The sequence below is a fragment of the Beta vulgaris genome, chromosome 4 (assembly GCF_026745355.1).
Source record: "Beta vulgaris subsp. vulgaris cultivar EL10 chromosome 4, EL10.2, whole genome shotgun sequence".
NCBI classification, from domain to species: domain Eukaryota; kingdom Viridiplantae; phylum Streptophyta; class Magnoliopsida; order Caryophyllales; family Amaranthaceae; genus Beta; species Beta vulgaris.
In genome coordinates, this window is record NC_079205.1 from 56,033,184 (window position 1) to 56,049,146 (window position 15,963).

General features: G+C 37.8%; 1 non-coding gene across 1 annotated transcript; it reads left to right on the forward strand.

Moving 5' to 3' along the window:
* The first annotated feature begins 6,110 nt into the window (after positions 1-6,110).
* Positions 6,111-6,232, forward strand: LOC125497218 (small nucleolar RNA SNORA14). Its single transcript, XR_007273852.1, has one exon. It is a non-coding gene; the product is annotated as a small nucleolar RNA SNORA14 (small nucleolar RNA).
* The last annotated feature ends 9,731 nt before the right edge of the window (positions 6,233-15,963 follow it).

A 15,963-nucleotide genomic window follows, 5' to 3' on the forward strand; every position in this document is an offset into this window, starting at 1 on the left:
GTTCAATGATTTGTTTTCCTATTTTTAACATGTGAGGCCAAGGTTCAAATGTTGATGGAAGCAAATATCAATGTGGTGGTGGTGGTGGTGGTGGTGGTGGTGGTGGTGGGGCTCTAGGTGAGTGACCGTGTGCGAGGACATGCCAAAAGAAAATCCTTGGTTATCAAGGAGTTCTTGAAATGGACCTCAACAAAAAAAAAAAATCTTGTATTTTAAAGATCTTATTAAAGATATTTTTTTTGTATAAATTAAAAAAAGTACAAAATTATATAAGAAAAATTAATGAGATTTACAATGCACATAATTACCAACAAAGACTAAATGTATGAAAGTTTCTTGTAAGAAGAATATAGCATTTAAGTATAGTGTTATATAAAATCCTTTTCTCCCCTTAAAAAAACATTAAAAAAAGTACAATAGTAAACATCACTTTCTTTATAATCTGAAAACTGCACTGATTTAAATTATGCATTTGGCAACATATAACTTTGGCTATTAATATTTATGATTATTATTAATAAAAGTTACTAAAAAACATAAAATTTCAGTTTCATATATTGTGGCAAATTCGATAATATTTTGCGTAATTAACATTTGTTTGTATATAGCTAAAAGGTAAACCAAAATAAAGCATATGGATATAATGAAAACAAAAATTATTAAAAGAGACGGTCTATATTTAAAAATAAAAGTAGATTTAGTCACTAATAGATTAAACTACTAAGGAATTAACCTAGTTATTATTGGGCTAACTGTTTTTTTAATATTGGGCTTATCATTACCTACTTTTAATTTTAAAATAGACGGTCTCTTACAAGACAAACTCTAATAAAAAAGGTTAAATTGTTACAAGTTTAAGAAAACAAATTAATTTATAAGTAAAAGAAAACATACTTCCTCCGTTCTGTTTTAAACGAAACATTGGATGAAATGACACTATTCACTGATCAATTTTAACTCCAATTTATCGCTATTATATAAAGAAAAACATAGTCAAGTGGGATCTTGTTAGATTCGTCTCGATGCATACTATCAAATTATAACTTTTTTATATTTTTTACGTTTACACAACTAAAGATACTAATGACTAAAGAAGCGCGTTAGGTTGCGTGAAAAAGCAAACGTTTCATTTAAAACGGAACGGAGGAAGTATTTGATTGGAAAAAGCAATGCAAGATGACAAAAACTGTGATGGACCATAGTGCCTTTAATTTTGGCTTTCAGGTTAGCTAATTGAGTATATCCACCATCTAAAATTTTATATGAGAAGTGATAACTATAAAATATTTGTGTACTAGTAGTAGATCATTGGCTGGATGATATATATATTTAGAAATGTTTTAACAGCTAAAAATCAAAATTTAACGGCCTTAATTTCTTTCTGGGTCCAATGATTGCGCATTTTGCCAAGCTTGGACAGCTCATCCTCCACGCTCACTTTAGATTTTATGTGATTGTCATTGCCCATTTGTGGTTTTCTTTTCCTTTCTCTTTTATTTTGGCTAATCAATGCTTCACTTTATAATTTTTGGAAGGAGAAAAATTTACGCTATCAGTCTTAACTATGACGGTCTCGTTATGAAACATTTTCAATTTTTGTTTATTTTAAACTGGTCCCAATTTTAAGAGGCATTATCTGAAATTATCTTCAGTTCAAATTAATTTACCTATTAAATTGGTTAATTATAACATTTTTTTCTGAAACAGGAGAGAAAACCTAGGTTAGTCCCTAACATAGGACTAACCTAAAATATTCTTTCGGATGATTGAAGTAAAGAGAAAATCAGAAAGATCAAACCAGCAATGAAGAGAGCCACATGAGTGACCTTTGTGAGCCAGAAAGTCCGCCGCTTTATTCGCCTCCCTCAACACTTGCGATGCCCTCAGATATATGAATTCATATTAGACTCTTCCATTGATTTTAATTAACTAGAAAAGTAATTATTGGATGAGTATGATGTGTCTCAATTACATTATTTAGCAACTTAATTAAAATAAAAGATCATTTTGGGAATAAATTTCTAAAAGTTAAAGACCACTCCAATCCAGTTGAGACTTTTTAAAGTAAGGCAACCATATATATATACTCCCTCCGTTTCCTAAAGATCTTCCCACTTACTGTTCCTACAGATACCAAGGAAAATCAAGTTGTGTGAGGCATGGTGTGAGTAAAGTATGAGAGAGAAAGGGGTTAAGATAAATAAACAAATGAAAAGTGGTTAAAGTAGGAGAGAGAAAGGGAGTAAAATTGAATTAATAATGTAATGGTGGACCATATGATAGTGACATGAGAGGGTAAATAGAGAAATTTGTTTTGCCAATAAGGAATAAAGCAAAAGGGAAGATCTTTTGGAAACACCCTTAAACGGAAAGAGAGAAGATCTTTAGGAAACGGAGGGATATATATATATATATATATATATATAATATATATTATATATATATATATATATATATATATATATATATATATATATATTTGGGATCGGTATTGCCAATTTTCTCAAGAATCTTCATAAAAAATTTAAAATATGGGTTGTCTTTTCATATCAATCTCAAATTTGATCTATCATAAGTAATCTAAATTTAGTATCCTTCTCATACATTTCATCCGTTTATTTTAATTGCAATATTTGGGATTCTACATTTTCCAATGCATAACTTTAGCCCTGTATATTTCTAAAATACAAATATTTAAAAGTATAAAAATTAAAATATTGTAAATATATACATTGACACGAATCTAACAAGATCTTATGTGACTATATTTTACCTTACATATGAATCATTAAAGGTAGTCAAATGAAAGAAATTGAATTATACAAAATCTCAATAATTGCAAGTAATTGAAAATAAAGGATGTAGCTTCTAACTTATTGCAAAAAAAAATAATAATAATTAGTTCATTTTTGGTCATTTTAACAAGTAACAAGAATCTAAGTTACATGCTCTTATTTGCCAAATAGCCACGAGTAAGACTACAATATATTACTTGGTATGAAAAAAAAGGTCAAATGATAGATTTTATAGTTAGTTGCAAATGGGCTTTATTAATGAGTATGATAGTCCAATGAATACAAGAATATGGTCAACTTAAAAGGTTTCTATCAGAAAAATTCTCAATAGATAAGATCTTTATCGAATCGGATATGGGTAATATTGGGTCAGATTGGAGTAATAATTTTGTATTAGCTAGAGAATACATATGTTACATATTAGCTAGAGAATACATATGTTCATTTCTCTTTCTCCCTTGCTTCATTGTATTACCTCCTGTTTCTAAAGATGCTCCTAGACCTGGCAAAATTGGTCCTGATCCGAAAATCCAGTCCGAAATATCCGATCCGTGGTCCGATTTGGGTCCGAACGAGACGGTCCGAACCTTGAACCTTGATCCGAATCCGAAACGGTCCCGATCCGGTCCGAATCCCGATCCGAAATAATCTTGACCCGAAACTCATCCGAAATCCGAATGATCCGATATAATCTTACCCAATCCGAAATCGATCCGACCCGATCTAACACTGATCCGACCCGAAGGTAAACCAATCCGAAATTATTGGTTTCGATTAGGCTTTGATCTGAAATACCCGAAACTTACCGTTTTTTTATATAAAAAAAATATCATTGGCATAAGTATTCCATTCATTCCACCATAGTCCGATTTCGATCCGAAATAATAGTCCGAACGATGACCCAATCCGAAACGATCTGATCCGGTCTGAATGTAACTTGATCCGAAAACGGTCCGATCTGAATTGGTCCGGTCCGAAATAATTGTCCGAACGATGACCCAATCCGAAACGGTCCGATCCGGTCTGATCCCAGTCCGAATGTAACTTGATCCGAAAACGGTCCGATCTGAATTGGTCCGGTCCGAATCCGATCTGATTGGTCCGATTGCCAGGTCTAGATGCTCCATCTTTAACATTTTTCACTACTTATAAATTTCATTTTAAATATTACTTGTAATTTATGCGTAAGCAAAATATTGTTATATGAGATTTGATTAGATTCATCTTAATATGTATTCTTTAAATATGTACTTTTATAATTTTTACAAATAATATAGTTAGAAACATTACCGTCCAAAGATTTGCATTGACATACATGAAAAATGAAAACGACAGGATCATTAGAAGTCGAAGGAAGTATGCAATTGAGGTGCTTTTGATCGACATACTATTGGTACATGAACTACGTTACAAGGTGATCCACTAATTAATGATCAATCAAACCCGCTACGTAGATGGGTCCTAAAGCAGCCAACAAGACAATAAACAAATCTAGTTTAGTAATTCAAATAAAGAATGCTCAAAATTGTGTAAAATTCCCAATCTAATATGGAGTACCATTTCAACAAAAGCAAAGTGATAATTATATGGTCAGGGAACACATCTGGTTTTTTTTTTTTTTGGGTGTGTGTGTGTTAGTAGAAGTTGGTATGATAATGATGTGGACGAAGTTCTAACCTTAAATTTTAGGTATGTGAATGTGATACTAAAAACCTTACCCGTTAATGATATGTAAAGATGTAGCATCTTATGAAAATGTATATCTGTACTAAAATCCAAAACCTCATTTGGTTCGTCCTGTATGTTCTCTTTTTCGTGGAGTTTGGCATAATTTCATGAAGTATAAGATACTAATAGATTATTCTCTCCTTTAATAGGATTATTTTTATAGTAATATCCTATATATAAGATTTTAGGTAAATATCATATTAATTTGGTGGATCATTCATTTATATCACTAGTGGAAAAAAGCATTAGGGCTGCGCTGAAATTGGCATGTAGGGCTGCGCTTTTAGAGGGCAGCCCTTTCAATCGCAGCCCTTCACATTTTAAGTAGGGCTGCGCTATAAAAGCGCAGCCCTTCACTGTGAAGGGCTGCGCTTTTTAGGTAAAAGCGCAACCCTTCTAGCCATGAAGGGCTGCGCTTATTAGGTAAAAGCGCAACCCTTCATGGCTAGAAGGGCTGCGCTTTTACCTAAAAAGCGCAGCCCTTCCTACCAATTTTTTTTTTTTTTTTTTTTTTTTTTTACATTCTTTTTTATAGAAAACAAGATGGTCTCGTCTCTAATTAGAAATGATATCGATAAGAAACAGAAAATGACATTTGAAAGTTGCAATATATCAGCAGAACTAAAAGCAAGCTATCGATAGAATTTGTTGGGATTCTATTACATAATTGCAGAAAATCAAAATACATGAGAGAAAATCAGAAAATCAAAAACAGAAAATCAAAAAATGTTATTACATAATTGCAGAACGAAAATGAAAAATAAGGAACAAAAACTAAAACTAAAATACAGAAGAACGAAAATGAAAAAAAAAAGAACAAAAACTAAAACTAGAAGAACAAAAATGAAAAAAATAAAACATCTGCAAGTTCCACGTCACTTCAACAACTTCGACGGCGCTGAGCCGCCTCTGAAACAAGCAACAACACCGGATCTTCAACAACTTCCACGGCACTTTATGTCGCCTTCTGTGCATCTCTCTTTGAATTTCTTGATTGCAGATCTCTCTTCAAAAAAAACATAAATACGATTTCTAGATCGCATAATCAGGAACTTAAAAGAATTAGATCTAAAAGTTTTTATAAAAAAACAAAATCAAAATTCCAAAAACGGACAAAGACGAACGAAACGATTTCAAAGATGTATTTCGAACAAAATTAAAAGAATTAGATCTAAAAGTTTTCATAAAAAAAAAATACGATTTCTGGATCTAAAAAAGCTTTCATAAAATTAAAAGGGAATTTCATACCAGGGGTTGATTTCGCTTTGGATTCCGATCCGACGAGATTTTTGCGCTGCTTTGGATTCCGATCCGACGAGATTTTTGCGCTGCTTTGAGTTGTTTGTCTGGGAGAGACTAGAGAGAAGAGGGAGGCGTGAGAGAGAAGAAAGAGAAGAGGGAGGCGTGAGAAGAGAGAGAAGAGGGAGGCGTGAGAAAGAAGAGAGAGAAGAGACTAAGCGTGAGAGAGACTAAGTGTGAGAGAGAGGGCTAGTAATTCATTAAAAAAAAAAGCCCATAGAAGGGCTGCGCCTTTTTGAAACGCGCAGCCCTTCCACTACAGAAGGGCTGCGCGTTTTAAAAACGCGCAGCCCTTCTGTAAGTAGGGCTGCGCTTTTTATAAAAAGCGCAGCCCTTCATAAAAAAGGGCTGCGCTTTTTTTAAAAAGCGCAGCCCTTCAACTGTAGGGCTGCGCTTTTTCAAAATGCGCAACCCTTCTGCTTTTTTCCTCTAGTGATAATTTGTATCCATGGGGATATATACAATAACAAAAGCTAAATTTCACACTAAATTTTTTAAAACAAATAATTTTTTTTTTTATACTTAACTAATGTAAAACATTATTAAATCATTAACTTTTCCTTTTAAGGTGTACCATGCCCCTAGTGAATTTAGTTTTTTTTTTTGTCATCCAAAGAACTTAGAAAATTATAAATTGAAAGCAATACTAGTATACTACCATTCCGACGACTCCATTTAGCCATATTATGAGCCTTGACCACTTGATTGCAGGAGATTTTCAAGACCTTACAGCAGTGAAAAGAGGCGGCCCTCTGTTTTATTTCACATAAAGTCCAGTGGATGGAGATATCCCACGTAGCGTTGGAAACCAACGCTTGAACCAGTTGAGTCGATTTCGTCCAAATCTATAGATGACTATAACCTTTCTTGCTAGCTCAGGAAAGCACACGATGCACCCTTTGGCCTCCATCCGGAGAGTTGAGTTGGCTGCTTCTCGAGTGCATTCCCCTATCAATTCTATGGTTACCCCAATGTTCAAGATCCAGGCGAATCCTCTTGCCGAGTGAGTTGATCCTATGACCCATCTGTAGAAATGGTTATTTGTGGGGTATCCTGTAGGTGGCCTCTTAGACAGGCAAGCAGGAAGCCTGAGGGGGTGTCAGGGTCTCTCGAGGGGAGGGGGGAGGGAGACGCATTAAAAATGTGATGTTGTCTGATCCCTTCCTGTATGAGGGTAGAGATAGCTAGCCCCTGGTATGGTAGGTTGGTTACCAAACACAGCTTTGTTTCGAGCACACCGAATTCCACACCGTGTGGCGTAGAAGACTGGCAACCTAGGACCAACTAGTTTATCCTCATATTGATCAACTTAATTGATGACACCAATGATTAGATAATTGGTAATGGTCGAAAGCAGGGCAGACAATTCATGCTAGCGTTGTGGGTGCAGGTGATGGCATAGTTCCCCATACAAAAAACAACATGCGGAAGTGTTTGCCATTATTCAAAACTATTTTACAGAGTACAAAATGACGGCTAGAGTTAATAGTCGTGACTGCTAAAGGGGCCCAACAAAAAACAGCTTATCCCCCTCGTTCCATCTGTATCTACTCCTAGGACCCTAGTCGGACACGTATTTCTTAACACACTTTTTACATCATTTACATTAGATTTTGTTTCTTGCAAGAAAAAGAAAAAGTAGGTTTAAAAGATGACACCAGCCAGAACAGGTACGATATCGTCGAAGAATTACTAGCATTCAAACCCCGATAATTCTAGGAGATAAAAATTCATTGCGGGGTCGGTGATTGATATGGGTCAATCACAACCTTAGTAGGAGCATCATCATTCAGATAAACCAGTATTGCAAAATGTAATTCCATATCTTCTTCTTCAGCTGCGTCGGACCTATTCTTGATGCGCTTAGCTAGAGACCAAGGTCTAGTCCCATGGGCCGAAGTTGTGGCACTTATTTTTTTGGAGTTTGGTGTTGTAATATATGTTGTCGCCTCTACCCCCAAATGGCGAGCCATGGAAATGTCAGTAAGTGATTTAGCACGAAATAGTAAGAGGGTGACATCGGTGGAAGATTGGAAGTGCCCTTTGCTTCCCATCTGTCTATGTGCGACTTCTTTTTCTTGTGGGGGAAGTGTGCATGTAAATCATCATTTTCAAATAATACTTCGTTAGACTTGCTTCGTTTGTGATGAAGGCCTTTCGATGCTCATTGAGCTTGAAAGAGAAACATTGACCCTACATGGCTACATCACCCTGGCCCGTGGCTTGGTAGATTATTGAGGAGTAGCTCGGGCATGGTCCATTTTAGTTGGTTGGAATGCCTAGGTTTCATTTTGTGCCAAAGGAGAAGGTTCGTCCTCCCCAATCCCAACTGAAGAATGGGATCAAATAGGTGTCCATATATGGGGGGATCCATAAACCGGGGGCCCTACTGAGGAGGTGAGGGGGGACCAAGTGGAGGAAGATTCGTCCAATAACGGGTTTGGGCCAACGGGTGGGAAAACTTGGTGCGGGCCCACTATACTCCTTTCACCTTGGGTAGGGGGCTAACGGAGCAGACCCGGCCATCCAGTTGCTTGGCCCTGCTTCATATGCCCAGGAGGTTAGTTCGAACGTAGACCTTGCGCCACCACAACTTCCTGGTTGTGGTGGAATGGAGGTTCTACTGCCCCAGGTGAGGTCCGGTCTGGTGAAGCACATAATCCCATAGCAACTTTAATTAATTTGTGGGCCCAAGTGGCAATTTCAAAAAATTATAAAAAAGCCCATCCACAAAAAGGGGGTTGGGCTGCGGTGGATTCAGTACTATTCAGTGGTTGTTGGGAGGATTGGTTAGAAGAGGTAAGTTCTTGAGTACCCTCCTACATCCGCCCAACACATTCTGGTGAGAACCCCAACCTATGACCAGGGAAATGGACGAATTTTCGACGGCGAAAGGAGGTACAGGGTGGGGGTGAGTAATTTGAGAAGTCAGGTGGGGGTTTGTGTGACTTTTTGGGTCGTTAATGGAGTAGTAGGGGGATTCAGGCTCATGACTTCTAGGTATATTTTCTGGCTCTCAAAAATTTTCAGAAGGTTCTTGAAGCCGGTTAGGGTGCATGGCAGGGGGTAGGGATCATTGAGGTTTGGTAGAAATTCTAATAAGTTGGTCTTAGTATTTCGATTTGTAAATCTATCACTTATCCCACGTACCTGGTTGGTGTACAAATGGGTAGATCCCGACCCATGCACGAAGTTGAGCCCACTAACTTCAAATTCTCTCACGCCGGTGAAACTGATGGTGGGCGTTGTATGCGGATAAGTGGCATTGACTCATTGTGTGTCCCACATGCCTTACAAAACCTAAACACACCTTCATATAGCGGAAAAAACCATATGATACATATGCTTCTAAGGGCACATAACAACCATGTATTACGGGGTTGGGAAAGGTCTATTAACATTTGAGCTCTTAGATATGGTTGTTTGGTTAATCTCATTCATCCACTTTCAATACTCTCGAATTGTCCATGAGTAATCAAGGTATTTCCATGGTAACCCTTCAACACGAATCTAGATACTTACTATATTGAAAATGATGAGTTGGGGAACTTGGGTTGCTGAATTGGATCGGAAGGTTATGATGCGCCCATCAATGGCGGCCGAGTGTTGAAGAAGCAAAGTGTCTCTACCACTTCGGTTTTCGCACTGAAAGAGGAAGTAATTCTCATTACGTTGAACGCAGATAACTCCCCTTATTACCCAGTGGTGGTTTGCAACTTCGGAGACGAGGTGGGTGGAGGAGCAAAATCAATGAATAACCTACCACCACTAAAGACCAATCTTCTACTGGGTGGGTTGGGGTTTCGGACCACGAAGTATGTATCCTATCCTATTTAGGTAGGCGCGAATTCTGGGTGAAGATTCAATATTTAAAAGGGAGGGAGATGGATGAAACATGATGTGTTGGAATTTATGAGTTGGGTTTTAATGGGGGAGTAAGGTCTAAATTACTGGTAGTGTTCTTGCAATAAATAACCTAAAACTAAGGAAATCAAAGAAAAAAAGACAAGCAAAAGGAATGATTTACCTCGAATGGAGTTGCATGTTGGACAGGTGTTTAGTCATGGAAAGCCGACCACTGGAGTAGAAGGTGGCTTGCAGGCGACGGATTTGGAGAGCTACAATTTTTGCAGGAAATTATTATCCAATGGGGAGTTTTCTCACCAAAAGTGAGTGGGAATCCCTAGGAGGGTTTGGAGAGAGGATTTTCTCTCACTAGAAAGCTTTTAATTGTACTTGGTATTTCACTTTTCTATTTTTCTAATAAGTTACATACAATATTTTTTTTTAATTTAGTTACAATCTAATATGTAACGGGTTAATGGTTAAATTTTTTGGATTGGACTAGATTAAATATTTTTCAGGATTTCATACTAGATTTAAAACTAATATACACATTTTGAAGTAAATTTGTATTTAAGAATATATCCAATTACATAACTAATATGCATAAATATACCCCATCGTTACCATAATGATTCAACATGGTTTTGTAATGATTATGAAATTTTATCTTTAATCATTAAATTTTATCTTTTTGGTTTGAACTCGCAAATTGTCTACATCTAGGATTAAAATCTGCACATATTATTGGTGATCCAATTTTCAAATAAATTGGTTGAACTTGAAATTAGAACAAATTAGATTTCATTATAAATTACTAAATAAGGTTTATATTCATATATTACACTATGAATATAGTGATTTGTCGATAGTCATATTAATTTATGAGTGAGAACCCATATGATGTTAGATCGATGGAAAAAAAATCCTATAGCAAAAGAGAATTTCTACTTGATATAGTGCTCATTTGTGCACAATAGTTGCATAACAAGGAATTTTGAGTGGTATGAAGGACGTTGGAATTTTCTCAATTACGATGAATATAATTATCTCACGAAAGAGCACAATGCAAATGCTCAACTTAAACTAAGTAGACTCCCCTAAAAAAAAATAGACTAATTAGTTAAGTGGTTAGTCAACGTACCACTGGAAAGAAAAATAGTTACAATACTGATAGATCATTGGATTAGGCTATTAGCTAACCCAACTAGCTAAACAAGTTTGACTAGCCACTAGATCAGGAACATAACTAGAAACAGGAATAGCGATAATGCAATTTGGTATCACACACTCAATAGTATCGTTTCAGGTAGAAGAATATCTATGGAAATGTCGGACCTAATATTACTTATTTTAATTTGTAATTTCGAATTGCGGAATCGACAATAAACTCAAATGTTTAAATTTTTTTAAGGGCTTAATGAAAATACAAATAAAGTTTTGGTTAGTTCGAGTTGTCGAGTGTCACCCGACCCCTTACCTCAACATAAATCTTTTAGTGATTGATGGTAAGACTGTATAGTCACGTTACTTCTTGCATGCTGTTTTCGTCATTGCCATAATTTGGTATATATTATCCATGATTTAACGACTATGGTTAAAGTCTTAAAGATAGGTTTTATAAAAGAAAGGAGAGTTCTAAATTATGATAAAAAGAGGAAAAGAGGTTGGTTTTCTTTGTTCTCTAGAATTTCCGGAATCTCCAGTTTCAGACTAGAAAGCATTGTAAAGGGAATGATCAAAAAACGTTTTAGTTAATGCAATTTGGTTGAGGATTTAATGCTGCCTAATTGTGACGGCATGCATGGAGACCACTTGCAAAACTGGCGATGGTGACATAGGATATTATGTATGTTCCACTTCTTTCGATCATACTTTTCTTTTCTATCTCCAATTAGCTCCTACCTACTAAGCAAGTGAATATATGTCTGTGTCTGACGAATGTATGTACATGTGTGTTTTTGTCAAATTTTTTTTAAAAATAAGGAGAAGGCATTCTAATCAGACAGAAACCTCGCACAGGTCAACTCGGTTCGAGTTTACAGGCAAGACCTCTTGGAAGTAGGGAGGGAATGGTAAGGGGAAATCCCCAACTCTAAAGTACCTCTAGTGAGATTCGATCCCACACAATCTCAAAATTATGAGATACAAACCAAACTACTACAACTTGGTGTGTTTTTGTCAATTGTTATCACCCATTCACATAAAACTGTATGGAGTATGTATACGTACCAAAAGAGTGTAATATCAACCGACTTTTGCCAGCCCTTTTTCTAATATGCACCTCTCATTTCTTCCTAGATAATGCCGTCCCTACCTTTGTTTTTGCATTTTGTTGAACTCACATGCATGACAGCATGAGTTGGAAGGAAAAAGAAATATAATTAAGTTTACAAAGTTATTTCTACTCTTAATATTAATAAAAAAATTATTTAGAAAACTATAACTTTTCTTTTACAATGTGCATATATAAATTTAGAAATTAATGTATGCAACTTCTCATGATTTCAAAAAGTAATTGATATCTAATTAAGCATGGGTGATGGCTAAAGTTGTTTTAGGTAATGTAATTAACGTGATGTTTGGATATGTGAGAATGAGAATTCGAGACCAAAAGATGTGGTAGAAATGGAGAGTTAGCAATCAAGAATTCATAAAAGTAAATTATTGTCATGACTCATGAGACTCATGACCTTGATTTGGCTAAAAATAATAGATTGGATAACATGTGAAGTGTGACTTGCGCGAGAGAAGAATGGCTCGGCACGAGTGGTGCGTCCGCACCAAATGAAGGTGCGCCCGCACCAAATGAAGGTGCGCCCGCACCATGTCAGGTGCGCCCACACCAAGTAGTGGTGCGCCCGCACATCACTACGACAAATTTCTTCAAGTTGAGGCAGAACACTTTGGTGCTCCCGCACTCGAGGCATGTGCGCCCGCACATCGGGCTGGTGCGCCCGCACCTATCGGGGATGCGGGATTTTCCGGTTTTATTTTACGACTTAGGGCTTGTATCTTAGACTTCATATAAATATGTGTTGTCATATTTAGGGCTTTAAAACCACAAAATACTAGAGAGAGAGATTAGAGAAAACACAATAGAGGAGATTAGGGGAGTCTTTGAGATTCAATTTGAATCTTGCCTATTGTATTTGTAATCGTCTCGTTCATAGTGAAACAATCTTTTTCCCTGCCTTGAGGACGTAGCTATCACATTGATAGTGAACCTCGTTAAATCTGTGTGTCATTTATTCGCTTTCTTGTTTTTCTTGTGTGTGTGCTTGGTTGTTGTGAATTCTTGTTGGTTTATTAAACGCTTCCGCATAACAAGTGGTATCAAGAGCTACAGGTTAACACCGGGTTAATCGCTTTTGGGACATGGCAACAACAACCTTAAAGATCGACAAGTTTACGGGAAGGAATAGTTTTGGGCTATGGCAGATAAAGATGAGAGCTTTATTGAAACAACAAGGTATCTGGAAACCATTGATTAAGGGTTTCACAACGACATCAAAAGAGGGAAATCTGACTGGTCTAACTGAGGCTGAGTTGGAATCTATGGAGGAAAGAGCACACTCCACTATCTTGCTATGCTTGGCGGACGATGTCATCACAGAGGTTGCAGATGAAATCACGGCTGCAGGTTTGTGGTTGAAACTGGAGAGCTTGTACATGACAAAGTCGCTCACAAACAAATTGCTATTGAAGCAAAGGTTGTTTGGCCTACGCATGAGAGAAGGTATGTCCCTAAAAGATCATCTCGATCGTTTGAATTCTATTTTACTGGACTTGCGTAATTTAGATGTTAAGATTGAGGATGAGGATGCTGCTTGATATGTTGGTTTCATTGTCAAGTAGCTATGAACATTTTGTAGAGTCTTTTGTGGTTGGAAAAGACACTGTGTCCCTAGAGGAGGTAAAGTCGGCACTTTACACTAGGGAATTGCGTCATAAAGCAACTGGTGATATGGTAGAGGATCGTGATTATTCTGCAGGTTTGGTAGCAAATGCTGAGAAAAATAAGGGAGTTTAGGAGAAAACCTAGGTCGAAGGGCCCTAAAAGTAGTGATCTTTGCCATTATTGTAAAGAACCGGGTCATTGGAAGAGTGAATGTCCTAAGAAGGATGGTTCGGCTTCTTTTGCAAAACAAAATAAGGTTGACTACGATTCTGAGGAGGATTTAGCTCTAATTGTCCATGAGGAGAAACGCTTAGAAGATAAGTGGGTTCTTGATAGTGGATGTTCTTCACATATGTGTTCTGACAAAGAGATGTTTTCGACCTATAGCTTATGCAAGAGTAGTGTTACTTTGGGTGACAATACGGTGTGTGAGGTGGTTGGAGTAGGCTCTGTGAGGTTTAGAATGCATGATGGGAGAGTTAAGGATCTTAGAGGCGTGAGGCATGTTCCACAACTTAAGAGAAACCTTATATCTCTTGGGATGTTAGACCGTAAGGGTTTTCGATTCCAAGGAGGGGATGGAGTTTTGCGTGTGGTGAAGGGTTCTTGTGAGTTACTTCGTGGCGTGAAGTCAGGTGTGGGTAACTTGTATGATTTGCAGGGTACACACTGGCTAGAGATGATTCTGAGTTGAAGCTGCATTCTGGGTTGAAAAATGATGGTCTTGAGTGTGAGGTGGAGCTTATGGGGGCTTCTACACATGTTGAGGGGTCAGAGTCAACGAGAATGAGTTCAACAACCGGGTTTGAGAGTACTACTTGGGCTGAGGATGAGAGTGTCAACAGTGAGGTAGAGTTTGTGGAACTTCTACACAACTGGTTGAAACTAAGGGTCATCAAGAAGAACAACCAAGGGTCTCTCAGCAGCAGATTGGTATGATAAGGTTCGGTTCTATCGATACTTGTGTGCCAGCTTATAGCTATGGGATCTCGAGCGACATGTCTTTGCCAGGGAGTGTTGGGTTGAGAGGTGATTCTGGGAGAAGTCACCAAGAGGTAGCTAGATTGGAACTCCAGGAGGAGTTGCCTGCGTTCCAGTGAGAACGGGGTGGAGTGCTCCGGCGCGAGCATAGAAGAACTTCGACGGAAGTTCCCCTGCGCCAAGGGTGATTTGTTTTGGGTACTTAGACGTAAGTGCAAATGGCTCTAGTTGGAGCAACTGGCAGGGTACTGGCTCGTCTTGATTAAGGTGGAGCTAGTGTGTTTGCGGTTCAGTGAAGGCGATTTGATTTCCGACGGGTAATAAATTGGGTTTCAGGTGAATGCGCAACATGGGTCTCATAGGCTGTGAGACAGGGTCGTTCATGATGAGTGGTCAGCGATCTTGGCGAGATTGGGTGAGACTCATATGGGCAAGCCTGGCATCGGGTGAAAGATGCATGAGCAGGAAGGGAAAGGAGTATCTCGCGTACTGTTGCAGAGGTACATGCTGTGTTGATGGTTTCGAGGTGGAGTTGTGTGGTAGATGCAAGTCAAGGTGGAGATTTGTGAAGTGTGACTTGCGCGAGAGAAGAATGGCTCGGCACGAGTGGTGCCCCCGCACCAAATGATGAAGGTGCGCCCGCACCAAGATGTGGTGCGCCCGCACTTGCTACGACGGATTCTTCAAGTTGAGGCAAACACTTTGGTGCTCCCGCACTCGAGGCATGTGCGCCCGCACATCGGGCTGGTGCTCCCGCACCAGAAGTTGGTGCGCCCGCACCTATCGAGGATGCGGGATTTTCCGGTTTTATTTTACGACTTAGGGCTTGTATCTTAGACTTCATATAAATATGTTTTGTCATATTTAGGGCTTTTAACCACAAAATACTAGAGAGAGAGATTAGAGAAAACACAATAGAGGAGATTAGAGAGAGTCTTTGAGATTCAATTCAATTGAATCTTGCCTATTGTATTTGTAATCGTCTCGTTCATAGTGAAACAATCTTTTCCCTTGCCTTGAGGACGTAGTTATCACATTGATAGTGAACCTCGTTAAATTTGTGTGTCATTTATTTGCTTTCTTGTTTTTCTTGTGTGTGTGCTTGGTTGTTGTAAATTCTTGTTGGTTTATTTAAACGCTTCCGCATAACATAACATATCCCACTTTCTCACACCTTTCTCATAACAAACTTTTACTTTGACGCCATAATGGGATCAAAATTTCGAATTTATCCTCCATGTCGCACAAAGCAAACAACTTGTAAAACTTTAGTTTGTGAATAGTACTTGAAAGTTTGTTATCTACCATGTCGAGGAACCAATGGACAAAAACATGCACTAAAAATATAAATTCAATAAGTTGTTTTGATGGATGATATGAGAAGGAGTAGATTATAGATCTCTGTGAGAGTATATT